The sequence below is a fragment of the Panthera leo genome, chromosome B2, assembly GCF_018350215.1.
Source record: "Panthera leo isolate Ple1 chromosome B2, P.leo_Ple1_pat1.1, whole genome shotgun sequence".
In the NCBI taxonomy this organism is placed as follows: domain Eukaryota; kingdom Metazoa; phylum Chordata; class Mammalia; order Carnivora; family Felidae; genus Panthera; species Panthera leo.
Window position 1 is genome coordinate 4,580,939 of NC_056683.1, and position 16,829 is coordinate 4,597,767.

Consider the following 16,829-nt stretch of genomic DNA (forward strand, 5'->3'; position numbering starts at 1 on the left):
CTTCTCCCCTGAGGTCGGTGGCCCTGCTGAACAATGGACAGTCCCTGGCATGGTGTGATAAGCCTCTCCCTCAACCTACCCTCTGTGTCTCCCACACAAGGCATGCGCACATTACTGCCATCTTGTGTCTGTATCGTGTCTTTTTCTTTCATCAGCCCTCCAGTCCTCCAACTCACTCCCTACAGTTGGCTTCTAAAAGTTGTATAGTTTCAACCAGTAATTTTTAGGTCTGTGATTCACTTTGAGTTGCTTTTTTTATGTGGTGTGGGACAGGGGTACGGTTTCATCCTTTTGGACGTGGCTATTCAATTGTCCCGCCAGCATTTTGTTAAAAATACTATCCTTTCAGCTCTTACGATCTTGGTGCCTTTGTTGAAAATCAGCTGGTCACACACACACACACACACACACACACACACACACACACACAGATTTATTTCTGGACTCTCAGTTCTTTTCCATTGGTATCTGTGTCTATCCTTATGTCAGCACCACACTGTCTCGATGGCTGTAGATTTGCAGTAAATTTGAAATTGGGAAATGTGAGTCCTCCAACTTGGTTCTTTTAAAAATTGCTTTGACTATTCTGGGTCTTTTGCAATTCCATGAAGATTTTAGAATCAGCTCGTCAGTTTCTGAGTTTTGGATAGGGGTTGCATGAAACCTGTAGATCAATTTAGGGGGAATTTCCATCTTAACATTTTAAGTTTTCTGATCCATTAACATGGGATGTCTTTCTCTTTATTTAGAGCTTTATTTTCCTTCAACGTGTTGTAGTTTTTGGCGTACAAGTCTTGCACTCCTTTTGTTGAATTTATTCCTAGGTGTTTTCTTCTTTTTGATGGTATTCTGAATGGAATTATTTTTATAATTTCTTCTTTGGTTTGTTGCTATCATATAGAAACACAATTGACTTTTGTTATTATTCTTGTATCTGTACCTTCGCTGAACTTGTCTGTTAACTCTGGGAACTTTTTAGTAAATCTCTTTGGATTTTTCTATATAGAAGGTCATGTTTTCTGCACATAGTTTTACTTTTCCTTTCCAATTTTGATGGCTTGTATGTCTTTATTTAGCTTAATTTGCCTGAGTAGAGCCCCCAATATAGTGTTGAACAGAAGTGGTAAGAAAAGACATCCTTGTCTTGTTCCTGATCTTAGGGGAAAGCAACCAGTCTTTCATCAAGTATAATGTTAGCTGTGGGTTTTCTGCAGGTTAGATTGAAGACATTCCCATCTGTTCTTAGTTTTTTGTTTTTGATTTGTTTTAATTATCAAGAGATGTTGGATTTTTGTCAAATGCTCTTTGTGTAACTTTTGAGATGACCATGTGGTTTTTAATCTCTTTATCAATATGGCATATAGTATATTAATTGATTTTTAATGTTAAATCAATCTTGTATTCCTATGATAAATCCCAGTTGGTGTGTAACTGTTTATGAAGGATTGATACTAGTTTTTCTCGAAATATTCAGTAGAATTCATCAATGAAGCCATCTGGGCTTTCCTTGTGGAAGTATTGATTGTAATTACTAATTCAATCTCTTTACCTGTCACAGGCTTATTCAGGTTTTCTGTTTCTTCATGAATCACTTTTGGCAATTCATGTTCCTCCAGGAATTGGTCCACATCACCTCTGTTACCGTATTTGTTGGCTTGTAGTTGTTTAAAGTATCACCTTACAATCCTCTTAATATGTGTAGGATTGATGATAATGTCTCTTTTTTCATTCCTGATTCTTGTGACAGATGTTTTCTCTCTTTCTCTTGGTCCATCTGCCTAAAGGTTTGTCAATTTGATGATCTTTTCAAAGAGCCATCTTTTGGAATCTTTTCTTTTGGAATCTTTTGAAATTTTAAATTTGGAATCCAAATTTCTTTTGGAATCTTTTGATTCCTCTAGTGTTTTGTGTTCTGCTTCATTGAGTTTCTAATGTAATGGTTATTCTTTTCTTTCTTCTCTTTGCCTTGGGTTTAGCTTGCTCTCCTTTTTCTGGATCTAGAGTTGAGGGTTTTGGTTATTGATTTATGATTTCCTCTTTTCTAAAGAATAAATTTCCCTTTATGTCCTGTTTTAGCTGCAGAGCATGTCTTCTTTCTGATTTTAGTTCTCTCCCCACCAAAGGCATGGAGTACTCTACTTCTCAAATATCTTTCTCACTTTCCTAAACAGTATACTTTAGTTGCCTATTTGGGAATGTTAATTTTTAAAAATATTTTTAATTTGAGAGAGAGCACATGAGTGGGGTAGAGGGGCAGAGAGAGAGACACAGACAGACAGACAGACTCTTAAGTGGGCTCCATGCTCAGCACGGAACCTGACGTGGGGCTTGATCTCAAGACCCTGGGATGGTGACCTCAGCTGGAATCAAGAGTCAGATGCTCAACAGCTGAGCCATCTAGGTGCCTCTGTCTGGGAATGTTATTTGAATGAAGTCACATTGTATATATTTGCGTACACGTGTGTGTGTGTGTGTGTGTGTGTGTGTGTGTGTGTGTGTTGTCCCTTAATATACTGGTGTTATGTTTTTACAAGTAGTCTTACTTGGTTCATTTGCACTTGGTCTTATTTTCCATGGCATGATATTGTACCATTATAATTTATTTACGTAATACATAAATGTGTAATTAACATTTTATTTTTGACGAACATTTGGGTTTCCATTTTGAAGCAATTATGAATACTGTGATGTACATCCTTGTACATGTATCTTGGAGAATATATGCACACATTTCTCTAATGTTGAGACTTAATTAGAAGTAGGACCGGTAAGTCACAATGTGTGTGTATTTTCTATTTCATTAGCAAATGCCGCTGTTTTCCAATGTGACCGAACCATTAGTAATATGAGAGTTTCCATTACTGCCCATAAACACTTGGTATTTTCAGTTGTTTTAATTTTAGTCATTCTGGTGGGTGTAGTGGTATGTTAGTGTAGTTTTAATTTTCATTTCCCCAATTGCTAGGTTGAGCCTTCTTTTTGTGTTTATTGACCATCCGAATATTCTCTTTTGTGAAGTGTTGTTGAAACCTTTGTCCATTTTTCTTGTATATTGCAGTCTTTTTATTACTGATCTCTAGAAGTTCTTATATATTCTGCAAAGAAAGCCTTTGTTATAAGGGTATTACATATATCCCATTTGATGGTTTGTCTTTTCATTATTTATGGTGCCTTTGGACAAGCATGTTCTGTGTTTTAAATTTTTTTAAGTTTATTTATTTATTTTGAGAGAGACAGAGACAGCATGAGTGGTGGAGGCGTAAAGAGAGAAGGGGAGAGAGAGAGAATCCCAAGCCGGCTCTGCACTGTCAGCGCGGAGCCTGACACGAGGCTCAAACTCACGAACCATGAGATCATGACCTGAGCCAAGATCAAGAGTTGGACGCCTGACCGACTGAGCCACCCACATGCCCCTAATTTTTAATATAGTATAAAATAACACTAATTTTCTTTTTGGGTGGTGCCTTTTGTGTTTTGTTGAAAAAAATCCACACTACCCCAAGATCATGAAAATTTTTTCCTATATTATCTTTCAAAAAACTTGATTGCTTGCCTTTTTTTTAAGATTTTATTTTTAAGTAATCTCTCAACCCAACATGGGGCTCGAACTCAACCTGGAAATCAAGAGTCACATGCTGTACTGACTGAGCCAGCCAGGTGCCCCCTCCTATTTTTTTTTAAAGACACACTTACATTTATTCAGCACCATGATCAGACTCTTACACTTAACAATCGACAGCATGGGTACAAAAAAAAAAAAAAAGCCTACATTAACACCCTTTGTGGGAATATTTTGCCCTTTCCACTGAACAGAAACTATAATAACCTGTTGTACAATTAGTCACAAATACAGTCCATGAAGTTTTTGCTCTTACACATGAGTGTTGTTTAAAACATGTCTTTGGTGTTTTTTTTAAGTTTTAATTTAAATTCCAGTTGGCTAACATACAGTATAATGTTAGCTTCAGGTGTACAATACAGTGACTCAACTATTCCATTCAACATCTGGTGCTCATCGCAACAAGTGCCCTCCTTAGTCCCCATCACCCTGCCCACCTCCCCTCTGGTCACCGTCCGTGTGTTCTTTATGCTTAAGAGTCTGTTTCTTGGTTTGTCTCTTTTTTAACTTAGGCTTGTTTATTTCGTTTCTTAAATTCCACACATGAGTGAAATCATATGCTATTTGTCTTTCTCTGAGTAACTCATTTTGCTTTAGCATAATGACATGGATAAAGCTAAAATATACCTCAGTATCAGCTAGGTCCTGCCACCACTGTGTGGCCAAGTTCACAAATCTGTTGTAATCTGTAGCTTCCATGTCACTTCTCTGGCTCTCCTCTCCCACTAAGCTTTGTTTCCGGTTGAACGGTGTGGAATCAAGTCGTTAGTCTAAACAAAATAGTAAGAATCAAGGCTACAATCTGCAAAACTAGAAGGCAACCGACAGAATGGGAGAAGATACTTGCAAACAACATATCAGATAAAGGGTTAGTATCTAAAATCTACAAAGGACTTAGCAAACTCAACACCCAAAATACAAATAATCCAGTGAAGAGATGGGCAAAAGACATGAATAGACACTTCTCCAAAGAAGACGTCCAGATGGCCAACCGACACATGAAAAAATGCTCGACATCACTCATCATCAGGGAAATACAAATCAAAACCACAATGAGATACCACCTCACACCTGTCAAGATGGCTAACATTAACAAATCAGACAACAACAGATGTTGGCGAGGATGTGGAGAAAGAGGATCCCTTTTGCACTGTTGGTGGGAATGCAAGCTGGTGCAGCCACTCTGGAAAAGAGTATGGAGGTTCCTCAAAAAACTAAAAATAGAACTACCCTACGACCCAGGAATTGCACTACTAGGCATTTATCCACAGGATACAGGTGTGCTGTTTCAAAGGGACACATGCACCCCCATGTTTATAGCAGCACTAGCAACAATAGCCAAAGCATGGAAAGAGCCCAAATGTCCATCGATGGATGAATGGGTAAAGAAGATGTGGTATATATATACAATGGAGTATTACTCAGCAATCATAAAGAATGAAATCTTGCCATTTGCAACTACGTGGATGGAACTGGAGGGTATTATGCTAAGCAAAATTAGTCAGAGAAAGACAAAAATCATATGACTTCACTCCTATGAGGACTTTAAGAGACAAAACAGATGAACATAAGGGAAGGAAACAAAAATAATATAAAAACGCGGAGGGGGGGGAACAGAAGAGACTCATAAATATGGAGAACAAACTGAGGGTTACGGGAGGGATCGTGGGAGGGGGGATGGGCTAAATGGGTAAGGAGCATTATGAAATCTCCTGAAATCATTGCTTCACTATATGCTAACTAATTTGGATATAAATTTTAAAAACTAAAAAATAAAGTTAAAAAAGGCTACAATCCAATAGAAAATATTTTTCCTACAAATTTTACTGACCTGCATACTAATATCAACAATTTTACTGCAATTATCATGTTAATTATGTTGCACTGCTCAGCTATTTTAAGGTTACTGGGTTCATTATCCATTGCAAAAATGAACTCAAAACATAAGAAAGTGTTTACTTACATTGTTTGCCTTTTAAATACATCTTTAATCTGCCTGGAATTGATTTTTGTCTATACTATAGGCAGAAGGCCAATTTATATTTACAGTATGGCTCCAAATTATCCCAGTAACACATATGGAAAAGTTTGTCCTTCCCCTACTGATTTACAATGTCATTTTTTTTTTGTTTTTAGGTTTTATTTATTTTTGAGAGAGAGAGCAAGCAGGGGAGGAGCAGGGAGAGAAAATCCCAAGCAGTGCAGAGCCCAATGTGGGGCTCAAACTCATGAACCCATGAGATCATGACCTGAGCCGAAATCAACAGTCAGATGCTTAACTGACTGAGCCACCCAGGCACCTATACAATGTCACTTTTCAAGTGTTATTGTATGTGTTTGTTTGTTTCCAGCCCTCTATCCTTTTACTGATGTATTTTTTCTGTCACTGAGTCAACACCACACTGTCTTAATAATTATAACTTTGCGGGCCACCTGGGTGGCTCTGTCCATTGAGCATCCGACCTTGGCTCAGGTCATGATCTCACAGTTTCTGAGTTGGAACCCCACATCAGGCTCACTGCTGTCAGCTCAGAGCCTGCTTCAGATCCTCTGTCCCCCTCTCTCTCTGCCCCTCCCCCGCTCATGCTATCTCTCTAAAAAAATAATAACAATAATTATAACTTTGCAATAAGTCTAGATATTTGTTAGAACAAATCTTCCCTTATCTTATTCCTCTTCAAGAATATTTTATCTCTTTTTGGCCTTTTGTAGTTCCAAATAAATTTTAGAATACATTTTTTGATGTAAACAAAACAAAACAAAAACAAACTCCCTCCGAAAGAACATTGAGAATTTGATTTGGATTGTATTGTGTCTATGAATTAATTTGGAGTGCATTGACATCTTTATAATATTCAGCTTCTGACCAGGGAACAAAATATTAACTCTCTTGTAGATCTACTTAATGTCTCTCAATAGAGTTCTATAATGTTCTCCATAGATAATCACCACATCTTTGGTTAGATTTATTCCTAGATATTTCGTATGTTATGTAATTGTAAGTTTTTATCTTTACAAGATTTCAATAGTCTTTTTTTTTTTTTTTTTTGCTGGTATGGGAATAAATGCCTTTTCTTAAAAGTTTATTATTTTGAGGGTAGGGAGGGCATAGACAGAGAGAGAGAGAGAGAGAGAGAGAGAGAGAGGAAGAGCGAGAATCCTAAGCTGGCTCTGAGCTGTCAGCACAGAGCCCCACTCAAGTCTCAATCCCACGAACCATGAGATCAAGACCTGAGCTGAAGTCAAGAGCCGGACACTCAACTGACTGAGCCCCCGTGCCCCGAGAATAAATGACTTTTAAAATGATTGATTAGGTATCCAGCAATTCTGTTTAACTTTCATAGATTCTTATAATTTATCTGTGTGTTCTCTTGAATGTTTTATATATACAATGTACCTTCAAAGAATGAAAGCATTTTCTCTCTTTTTTTTTTTTTTGCAGCTGTTATATTTTTTTTATTTCCTTTTCTTGCCTCAGTGTCCTAGGGAGGTCCTTCAGTACAGTGTTGAGTAGAAGTGTAATTGGAGGCCTCTTCATCTTATTTCCAGTACCAAAGAAAAGTGTTCAGTGTTTCACCATTATGGATATTTGCTGTAGGTTTTGTTTTGGTTTGTTTTGGCTGGTTTGGTTTACATACTCTTTCTCAGCTAAGAGAGATAATTTTTCCTATTTTGCTATGAGTTTTTGTTATGAATGGATGAAATTTTCTTACACTGTTGTGTCTGTTGAGGTGATGATATGATTTTTCTCACTGATTCTCTCTTGGTGGAGAGTTATCTTAGTTTTCTTAATGTTAAATTGACTTTGCATTTCTGGAATGAAGACTAGTTGATTATGATGTTTTATCTTTTTTATATATTGCTGGTTTGGGTTTGTGAATATTTTTATTAGGATTTTTCCATCCATGTTCATTAGTAAAATTGGCCTATAAATAATCTTTCTCAGGGTGTTTGGGTGGCTCAGTTGGTTGAGCAACAGACTTCAGCCCAGGTCATGATGTCATGGTTTGTGGGTTCAAGCCCCACGTTGGGCTTTGCACTGACAGTGCAGAGCCTGTTTCTGATTCCCTGTCTTCCTCTCTCTCTGCTTCTCCTCCACTCGCACTCTCTTTCTCAAAAATAAATAAACATTTTTTTAAAATCTTTTAAAAAATGCCTGGGTGGCTCATTTGGTTAAATGTCAGAATTTGCCTCAGGTCATGATCTCACAGCTCATGAGTTCGAGCTCTGCATCAGGCTCTGTGCTGACAGCTCAAGAGCCTGGAGCCTGCTTCAGGTTCCGTGTCTCCCTATCTCTCTCTGCCCCTTCTCTGCTCACACTCTGTCTGTCTCTCTCAAAAACAACTAAACATTAAATTTTTTTTTAATGAAAAAAAACTTCAATCTTTCTCATACCGTCCCAAAGATTAAGGTAGCCTCAGGGTGGGCTCCTGAGTGACTCAGTCAGTAGAGCATGCAACTCTTGATCTTGGGGTTGTGAGTTTGAGACCCACATTGGGTGTAGAGATTACTTCAAAAAGAAAGATTAAAGTAGCCTTACAAAATGAGTTGGGGGAATGGATTATTCCATTTCAGTTATCTGAAAATTTTTTGTAAGTTTAAAATGATTTCTCCATTGACTTTAGTAGAACTTGTGTGAAGCCATCTGGGCCTGGAGTTTTCCTTGTGAGAAGAGTTTAGACCACCAACCATTATCTTTGGTGGTTGAAGAGTATTCAGGTTTGCTATTTCTTCTTAAATTCTTCTGATGTATTTTTCTAGGAATTCATCCATGTCATCTGAATTTTCAGAATATTGAAATAAAGTTAATAATGTCCACTTAATGTATTTTTTATGCTTGTAGAATCTGTAATTCTTCTTCAATCCTAATCTTGGCATTTGTATTTTTCTCTTATTTTTCTGACAAATTACACTAGAAATTTGTCAGTTCTATTAGTCTTATCAAAGAAATACCTTTGTTAAGGGAGGGGCCAAGATGGCGGAGCAGCATGGAAGTTTTTTTTGCCTGTCTCATGCCTGAAATGCAGCTAGATCAACAATAAACCATTCTGCACATCTAGAAAACTGATGTGAGGATCAACACAACAATCTGCACAACCTGAACCACAGAACTCGGCAGGTACACAGCGCGGAGAGGTGAACTGGGGGAGAGAGAAGCCGCGGAGGGCAGGGAGCTGTGTTTGCTTGTGGAGACAGGACGGAGACAGGACGAGAGTATGGGAAAACAATCCCCCCAAAATCAGCTGGAGAGAAAAGAAAGAGTGGAAACACCGGCAAAGGACTGCACACAAAAGGAAGAAAGGAGAGGGTTTAACTTCCATTAAGACTATAAACCAGGGGAGCACAGAGTCTGAAACTCTGCAGCTTGTTACCTGGTGGTGCTCTGGTGGGAATCCCCAGGAGGAGAGTGGGATCCAGGGGGTCCTTGGGACACATGAGGAGAGGCAGTTCACTGCTGGGAGGACATTGGGTAGAGGCTGTGTGGCCTCTCCCCACAGACAAAGGTCCCAGTGGACCCTGGAGAACAACGGCATTCGCTGGTGCTGGAACAAAGTCATTAAGTGTGAAGCCTGGTGCCAGATGTGTGTTGTGATTTTCCATAATCCCTGAAAGGCTGCTGCTATATGATTGCATGAACTTTTTCTGGGGTGGCTGGTACCTGGCCATGGTCTCTGGGCATCGGTAGAGGCACGGTCGTGTGAACATTCCTGGGGACGGGCCAGCACCTGGCCATTGCTCAGTGAACCCCCCCCCCCCCCCCCCCCCCCGCCCTGAGAGGGTCTAAGCAGGTCAAAGCTACACAGCCCTCAGAAGTGAAGGGTTTGGAAATATAGACCCATTTGAGATAAAAGTCGGGAGGGAAGTGCTGCCTGGCAGGCTGACAGCTTGGTCACAAACAGTGTAGAAGCTGGGAGTGACGGAAGCTGGAGACAAAGGAGGGATGCTTGATTGCCAGTTGGGGAAAGCACAGAGTTCTGAAACTGGAGACTGGGTAGCTGGGTGATGCCATTCTCACCCCTCCTGCACGTGCACGAACACACCTACATGCACCGCCAACAATCCATCCAAGTAAGCTAAGCAGTGCCATCTAGTGGAGAATGGAGCTGTTACACCAAGCACTGTCCAGCTGGGTCAATTGTGCTTTAGAGGAACACCACAAGTCTGTCTGCCTGCTTCGTTTACGGACTATAAGGGGCTTCATAGCTTGACTTCTAGGGGAAACCGATGTAATTTCAGTTGTATTTCATTCTGTTCATTGGTCCATCTATTCAGTTTTTTTCTTTTTCTGTTCTGATTCTTGAATATAGAAAGAGAAAAAATTTATTTTTATTTTTCATTTGTGTAAAAAAGATTTTTTATTTTTTACTATATTTCTTACTTTTTTGTAAATTTTTAAAATTCTATTTTACTTTCATCATTTCGGTTTATTCTATTTTATTGTATTGATTTCTAAAATTTTCAGACATTTGCCTTTTTTTGTCTTTTTTTTCTTTTCTTCCCTTTTTTCCTCTATTCTATCAAGCTTCTTTCAACAAGACCACAACACACCTGGGATCTAGCATTCTTTATTTGGATTTTTTGTCTTGTTTTTAATTTTTAATTTTATTTATTTATTTTTATTTTATGAATTCTTTTTCTTCCATCAAAATGGTGAAACAAAGGAATTCATCCCCAAAGAAACATCAGGAAGAAATGACAGCTGGGGACTTAACCAACACAGATACAAGCAAGATGTCTGAACCAGCATTTAGAATCATGATAATAAGATTACTAGCTGGGGTTGAAAAAAACATAGAATCCCTTTCTGCAGAGATAAAAGAAGTAAAATCTAGTCAGGACGAAATTAAAAATGCGATAACTGAGATGCAATCTCAAATTGATGCCACGGCAGCAAGGATGGATGATGCAGAGCAGTGAATCAGCGATATAGAGGACAAACTTATGGAGGACAATGAAGCAGAAAAAAGAGGGAAACTAAGGCAAAAGAGCACGATATAGGAATTAGAGAACTCAGTGATTCATTAAAAAGGAATAACATCCAAATCATAGGGGTCCCAGAAGATGAAGCAAGAGAAAAAGGGGTAGAAGGTTTATGAGAGCAAATCATACCAGAAAACTTTCCTAACCTGGGGAAAGACACAGACATCAAAATCCAGGAAGCACAGAGAACTCCCATTAGATTTAACAAAAACCGACCATCAACAAGGCATATCATAGTCAAATTCACAAAACTCAGGAAAGAATTGTGAAAGCAGCAAGGGAAAAAAAAAGTCCTTAACCTATAAGGGAAGACAGATCAGGTTTGCAGCAGACCTACCCACAGAAACTTGGCAGGCCAGAAAGGAGTGGCAGGATATATTCAATGTGCTGAATCGGAAAAATATGCAGCCAAGAATTCTTTATCTAGCAAGGCTTCATTCAAAATAGAAGGAGAGATAAAAAGTTTCCCCCAAACTAAAGGAGTTTGTGACCACTAAACTAGCCCTGCAAGAAATTTTAAGGCGGTTTCTCTGAGGGGAGAAAAGATGAAACAAACAAACAAAAAAAAGACCAAAAGCGACAAAGACTAGAAGGGACCAGAGGACACCACCAGAAACTCCAACTCTACAGGCAACATAATGGCAATAAATTCATGTCTTTAAGTACTCACTCTAAATGTCAACATACTAAATGCTCCAATGAAAAGACAGAAGGTAACAGAATGGATAAGAAAACAAGATCCGTCTATATGCTGTTTACAAGACACCAAACTCATTCTACAAGGCCAACATTACCTTGATTCCAAAACCAAAGACCCCACTAAAAAGGAAAACTCTAGACCAATTTCCCTGATGAACATGGATGCAGAAATCCTCAACAAGATACTAGTCAACCAGATTCAACAATATGATGAAAGAATAATTCACCACAACCAAGTGGGATTTATGCCTGGGATGCATGGCTGGTTAAACATCCCCAAAACAATCAATGTGATACATCACGTCAATAAAAGAAAGGACAAGAACCACATGATCCTCTCAATAGATGCAGAGAAAGCATTTGACAAAATATAGCATCCTTTCTTGATAAAAACCATCAAGAAAGTAGGGAAAGAAGTATTATTCCTCAAGATCATAAAAGCCATGTATGAAAGACCCACCACTAATATCATCCTCAATGGGAAAAACTGAGAGCTTTCCTAAGGTCAGGAACATGACAGGGATGTCCACTCTTGCCACTGTTATTCAACATAGTATCGGAAGTCCTAGCCTCAGCAGTCAGACAACACAAAGGAAAAAAAGACATCCAAATCGGCCAGGAGTAAGTCAAACTTTCACTCTTCACAGACGACATGGTACTCTATGTGGAAAACCCAAAAGATTCCACCAAAAACACCTGTTAGAACTAATCCATGAATTCAACAAAGTTGTAGGATATAAAACCAACACACAGAAATCGGATGCATTCCTATACACCAAGTGTATACCATAGTATACCATAGTATAGCTTATGAAAGAAATTGAAGAAGACACGAAAAGTGGAAAAATATTCCATGCTCATGGATTGGAAGAACAAATATTGTTAAAATGTCGATACTACCCAAAGTAATCTTGTATACTCAATGCAATCCCTATCAAGATAACACCAGCATTCTTCACAGAACTAGAAAAAAACAATCCCAAAATTTGTATGAAACCACAAAAGACCCTGAAAAGCCAAAGCAACCCTGAAAAAGAAAACCAAAGGTAGAGGCATCACGATCCTGGACTTCAAGATGTATTACAAAGCTGTAATCATCAAGACAATATGGTACTGGCACAAAAACAGACACTCAGATCAGTGGAACAGAATAGAGAACCCAAAAATGGACCCACAAGTGTATGGCCAACTAATCTTGGACAAAGCAGGAAAGAATATCCAATGAAATAGACAGTCTCTTCAGCAAATGGTGCTGGGAAAACTGGATAGTGACATACAGAAAAATGAACCTGGACCACTTTCTTACATAATACACAAAAATAAACTAAAAATGGATGAAAGACCTAAATGTAAGACAGGAAGCCATCAAAATCCTAGAGGAGAAAGCAGGCAAAAACTTCTTTGACCTTGGCCACAGCAACTTTTTTCTCAACCTGTCTCTGGAGGCAAGGGAAAACAAAAGCAAAAATGAACTATTGGGACCTCATCAAAATAAAATGCTTCTGCACAGCAAAGGAAACAATCAGCAAAACTGAAAGGCAACCGATGGAATGGGAGAAGATATTTGCAAACGACATATCAGATACAGGGTTAGTATCCAAAATCTATAAAGAACTTATCAAAGTCAACACCCAAAAGACAAATAATCCAGTGAAGAAATGGGCAAATGACATAGACACTTCTCCAAAGAAGACATCCAGATGGCCAACTGACACATAGAAAGATGCTCAACGTCACTCATCATCAGGGAAATAGAAGTCCAAACCACAATGAGATACCCCCTCATGACTGTGAGAATGGCTAGAATTAACAACTCAGGCAACAACAAATGTTGGCAAGGATGTGGAGAAAGGGGAACTCTTTTGCACTGTCGGTGGGAATGCAAACTGGTGCAGCCACTCTGGGAAACAGTATGGAGGTTCTTCAAAAATTATAAATAGAACTACCCTGTGACCCAGCAATTGCACTACTCAGTATTTATCCAGGGGATACAGGTGTGCTGTTTCAAAGAGGCACATGCACCCCAATGTTTATAGCAACACTGTTGCTAATAGCCGAAGTATGGAAAGAGCCCAGATGTCCATCAATGGATGAATGGAAAAAGATGTGGTGTGTATATATATATATATGTGTGTGTGTATGTGTGTGTGTATATATATATGTGTGTGTATATATATGTATATATGTATGTACATATATGTATATATATATATACATACATATATATGTATATATATATATAATGGAGTATTATCATCGATGGAAAAGAATAAAATCTTGCCACTTGCAACTATGTGGATGGAACTAGAGGGTATTATGCTAAGCGAAATCAGTCAGAGAAAGATAAGTATATGACTTCACTCATATGAGGAATTTAAGATACGAAACAGATGAGCATAGGGAAGGGAAGCAAAAATAATATAAAAATGGAGGGAGACAAAACATAAGAGACTCTTAAATATAGAGAACAAACTGAGGGTTGCTGGAGGGGTTGTGGGAGGGGGGATGGGCTAAATGGGGAAGGGGTATTAAGGAAGACACTTGCTGGGATGAGCACTGGGTGTTCTACGTAGGGGATGAATCACTGGAATCTACTCCTGAAGTCATTATTGCACTTTATGCTAACCAACTTGGATGTAAATTTAATTAATTAATTAATTAATTAAGTTAAAACAAAAAACAAAAGACAAAAAAATACCTTTGTCTTTGTTGATCCTATATAATACATGGAAGGTTTCTATTTTATTAATATTTGTTCTTCTATTCTTTCTACTTTCTTGGATTATTTTATTGTTCTTTAATGGTCTTGGATGCTTAGCTCATTATTTTCAGCCTTTTTAAAATATTCATATCTCGGGCTAAATACTTTTCTCTAAGCACTGCCTTCTTTCCTGCTGCACATTTTGATATGTCAATTCTCATCATATTCAACATAAAATATTATTTAATTTCCATTATTATTTATTTTTTACCTAAATATATAAATTGTATACATTTTTTTTTTTTATTTCTAACTTAATTGCATTGTCAGATAACATGTACTGTATGATTTCAGTTCCTTGAAACTTGGTAAGATTTGCTTTATGGCTCAATATACATGGTCAAATTTTGTAAATGTGTTTGTGTGCTCTTGAAAAGATGTGCCTTCTGTGGTTGTTGGGCAAATGGTTTTTTATATATGGTTATACATATATGGTGCAGTTTGTTAAATGTGTGGTTTGCATCTTTGATGTTATTTTGTATTATCATTTACTATTTTATCATTACTCTCTTGTAAAAACAAACATTTATTTTTTTAATGTTTGTTTATTTTGAGAGAAAGAGACCATGATTGGGGCAGTGGCAGAGAGAGAGAGAGAGGAAGACAGAATTCCAAGCAATCTCCACGCTGTCAGCACAGAGCCCAATGTGGGGTTTGAACTCATGATCCGAGGCAATGTTGAGATTTGGATGCTTAACCAACGGAGCCACCCAGGTGTCCCCAAAGCCATTTGTTTTTGTAAAAATACTCTCCTCAAAGGTTTAGGTTGATGATTGGTGAGATTCTGATTAAATAAGACTTAGAAAACCATAAAGTTCTGTGTGAATGTAGAATATGCCCTGATATCCCCATGGAGGACCTCATGTTTTTTTGAAGGTTATATATTGGTAAGAGTAGGAACAGTGGCTCTGTGTAATAGATCAAACCGTCTGAAACTGCCATTTTTGCAAAAACCGTCGACTCTTGGCAATGTCCTGTCATTCAACAAAACACTTTGAAGATAGAAAATGTCCCGTACAATTGCCATAATAACAATGCCTTTTACGTGTTTAGTGGATTAAATGAGTATTTTATTCTCTCCCCAAAGCATCAGGCTTTGGCACCAGGAAAAAAGAAAACTATGACTCGTGACCAGAAGAAGCAGCCTGCTTCGTATGACATTCTTCTTGGGACTTCTCTCCTGTCCCTCACGGTTTCCACCTTCCTCGCCCTGCTTCCCGCTTTCTGTCTATGTCTGCTTTGTTTTCCTATCACTGCTGTAAGTAGCTCACGCTTCTCCTTTTTCTTTAGATCAACAAACATTGCCTGGCAGTGTGCTAAGCACTTCTTTGAAAATTTGTGGTAAAATACGTATAACACAAACTATACCATCTGAACTATGTCAGCATACAGTTGGGTGGCATTAAGCACACTCACGTTGCCGTGCACCCATCGCTGCCACCCATCTCCAGAACTCTCTTCATCCTGCAAAGTTGAAACCGTACCATTAAATGGTATCGCCCCATTCTGTCTCCCCCCAGCCCCAGCAGACCGTTCTTCTGTCCACGTCTACGGATTTGCCTACTCTTGGTCCTTCCTGTAAACGCCATCAGGCAGCACTGAGTGCTCGTCTCTTACTTCATTTAATCCTCCCAATAAACCAGCGGAGAAGGATTATCCTTAAAAAACCTGTTTTAACTGAAGTATAGCTGACACACAGTGGTACATTAGTTTCAGGTGACCAGCATGGTGATTTGACGTCTCTGTACGTTATGCCGTGCTCACCACAAGTGTAGCTGCCACCTGTCGCCACACAAGTCTCCTACACTGCCATTTGTCTTTTAGTCCTGGGACTTACTCATGCCATAACTGGAAGCCTGTATCTCCCCTTCCCTCTCACCCATTTTGCCCACCGCCTTCCCAACCTCTTTTCTCTGGCAGCCCTCAGTTTGTTCTCTGTATTTATGGGTCTATTTCTGCTTTCGATTGTTTTGTTTTTTAGATTCCAAGTGAAATCATATTGTGTTTGTCTTTCTTTGACTTATTTTACTTAGCATAATACCCTCTAGGTCCTTCAATGTCGTCACATATGGCAAGAGCTCCTTCTTTTTTATGGCTGAGTAATATTCCATTGGGGGTGTGTGTGTGTGTGTGTGTGTGTGTGTGCACGCACACCACATCTTCTTTATCCATTCATCTATCAGTGGACACTTTGGGTGCTTTCCTATCTGGCTATTGTAAATAAAGCAGTAATAAACAGGGGTGCATGCATCTTGAAAAGTAGTATTTTCATTTTCTTTGGGTAATTCTACCCATTAGTAGAATTCCTGGATTGTGTGGTATTTCTATTTTTAATTTTCTGTTTTCTAGAGTGTCTGCACCAGTTTACATTCCCACCAAAAGGGCACGAGTGTTCCTTTTTTCGTCCACATCCTCCCCCACACTTGTTATTTCATTTTTTTTCTTTTTAAATTTCTATTTCAATTCTAGTTAGTTAGTATACAGTACAATATTGGTTTCAGGAGTAGAATTCAGTGATTCAACACTTACGTACAATGCCCAGTGCTCATCACAACAACTTCCCTCCTTGATCCCCATCCCCCACCTAGCCCATTCCCTCCCCCCCCCCCCCCCCCCGCCCTCCCTCTGTCAATCCTCAGTTTGCTCTGTATCATTAAGAGTCTCTTAGGGTTTGTTTCCCTCTCTCTTTTTTCTCCCCCCCCCCCCCCCCCATATGTTCATCTGTTTTGTTTCTTAAATTCCACATATGAGTGAACTCATATGGTATTT

The 16,829-nt window shown here is 38.7% G+C and overlaps 1 protein-coding gene and 1 long non-coding RNA gene across 5 annotated transcripts in view; both read left to right on the forward strand.

Moving 5' to 3' along the window:
• Positions 1-16,829, forward strand: part of LOC122219490 (cytidine monophosphate-N-acetylneuraminic acid hydroxylase) — a 337,267-nt gene that overhangs the window by 236,932 nt on the left and 83,506 nt on the right. The gene's annotated exons all lie outside the window — the stretch shown is intronic.
• LOC122219492 lies at positions 7,065-8,729 on the forward strand. 2 transcript variants are annotated; one of them, XR_006202403.1, is made up of 3 exons: positions 7,065-7,213; positions 8,245-8,338; positions 8,536-8,729. It is a non-coding gene; the product is annotated as an uncharacterized LOC122219492 (long non-coding RNA). The 2 variants fall into 2 exon arrangements; XR_006202404.1 differs by having other exon boundaries at positions 8,647-8,728.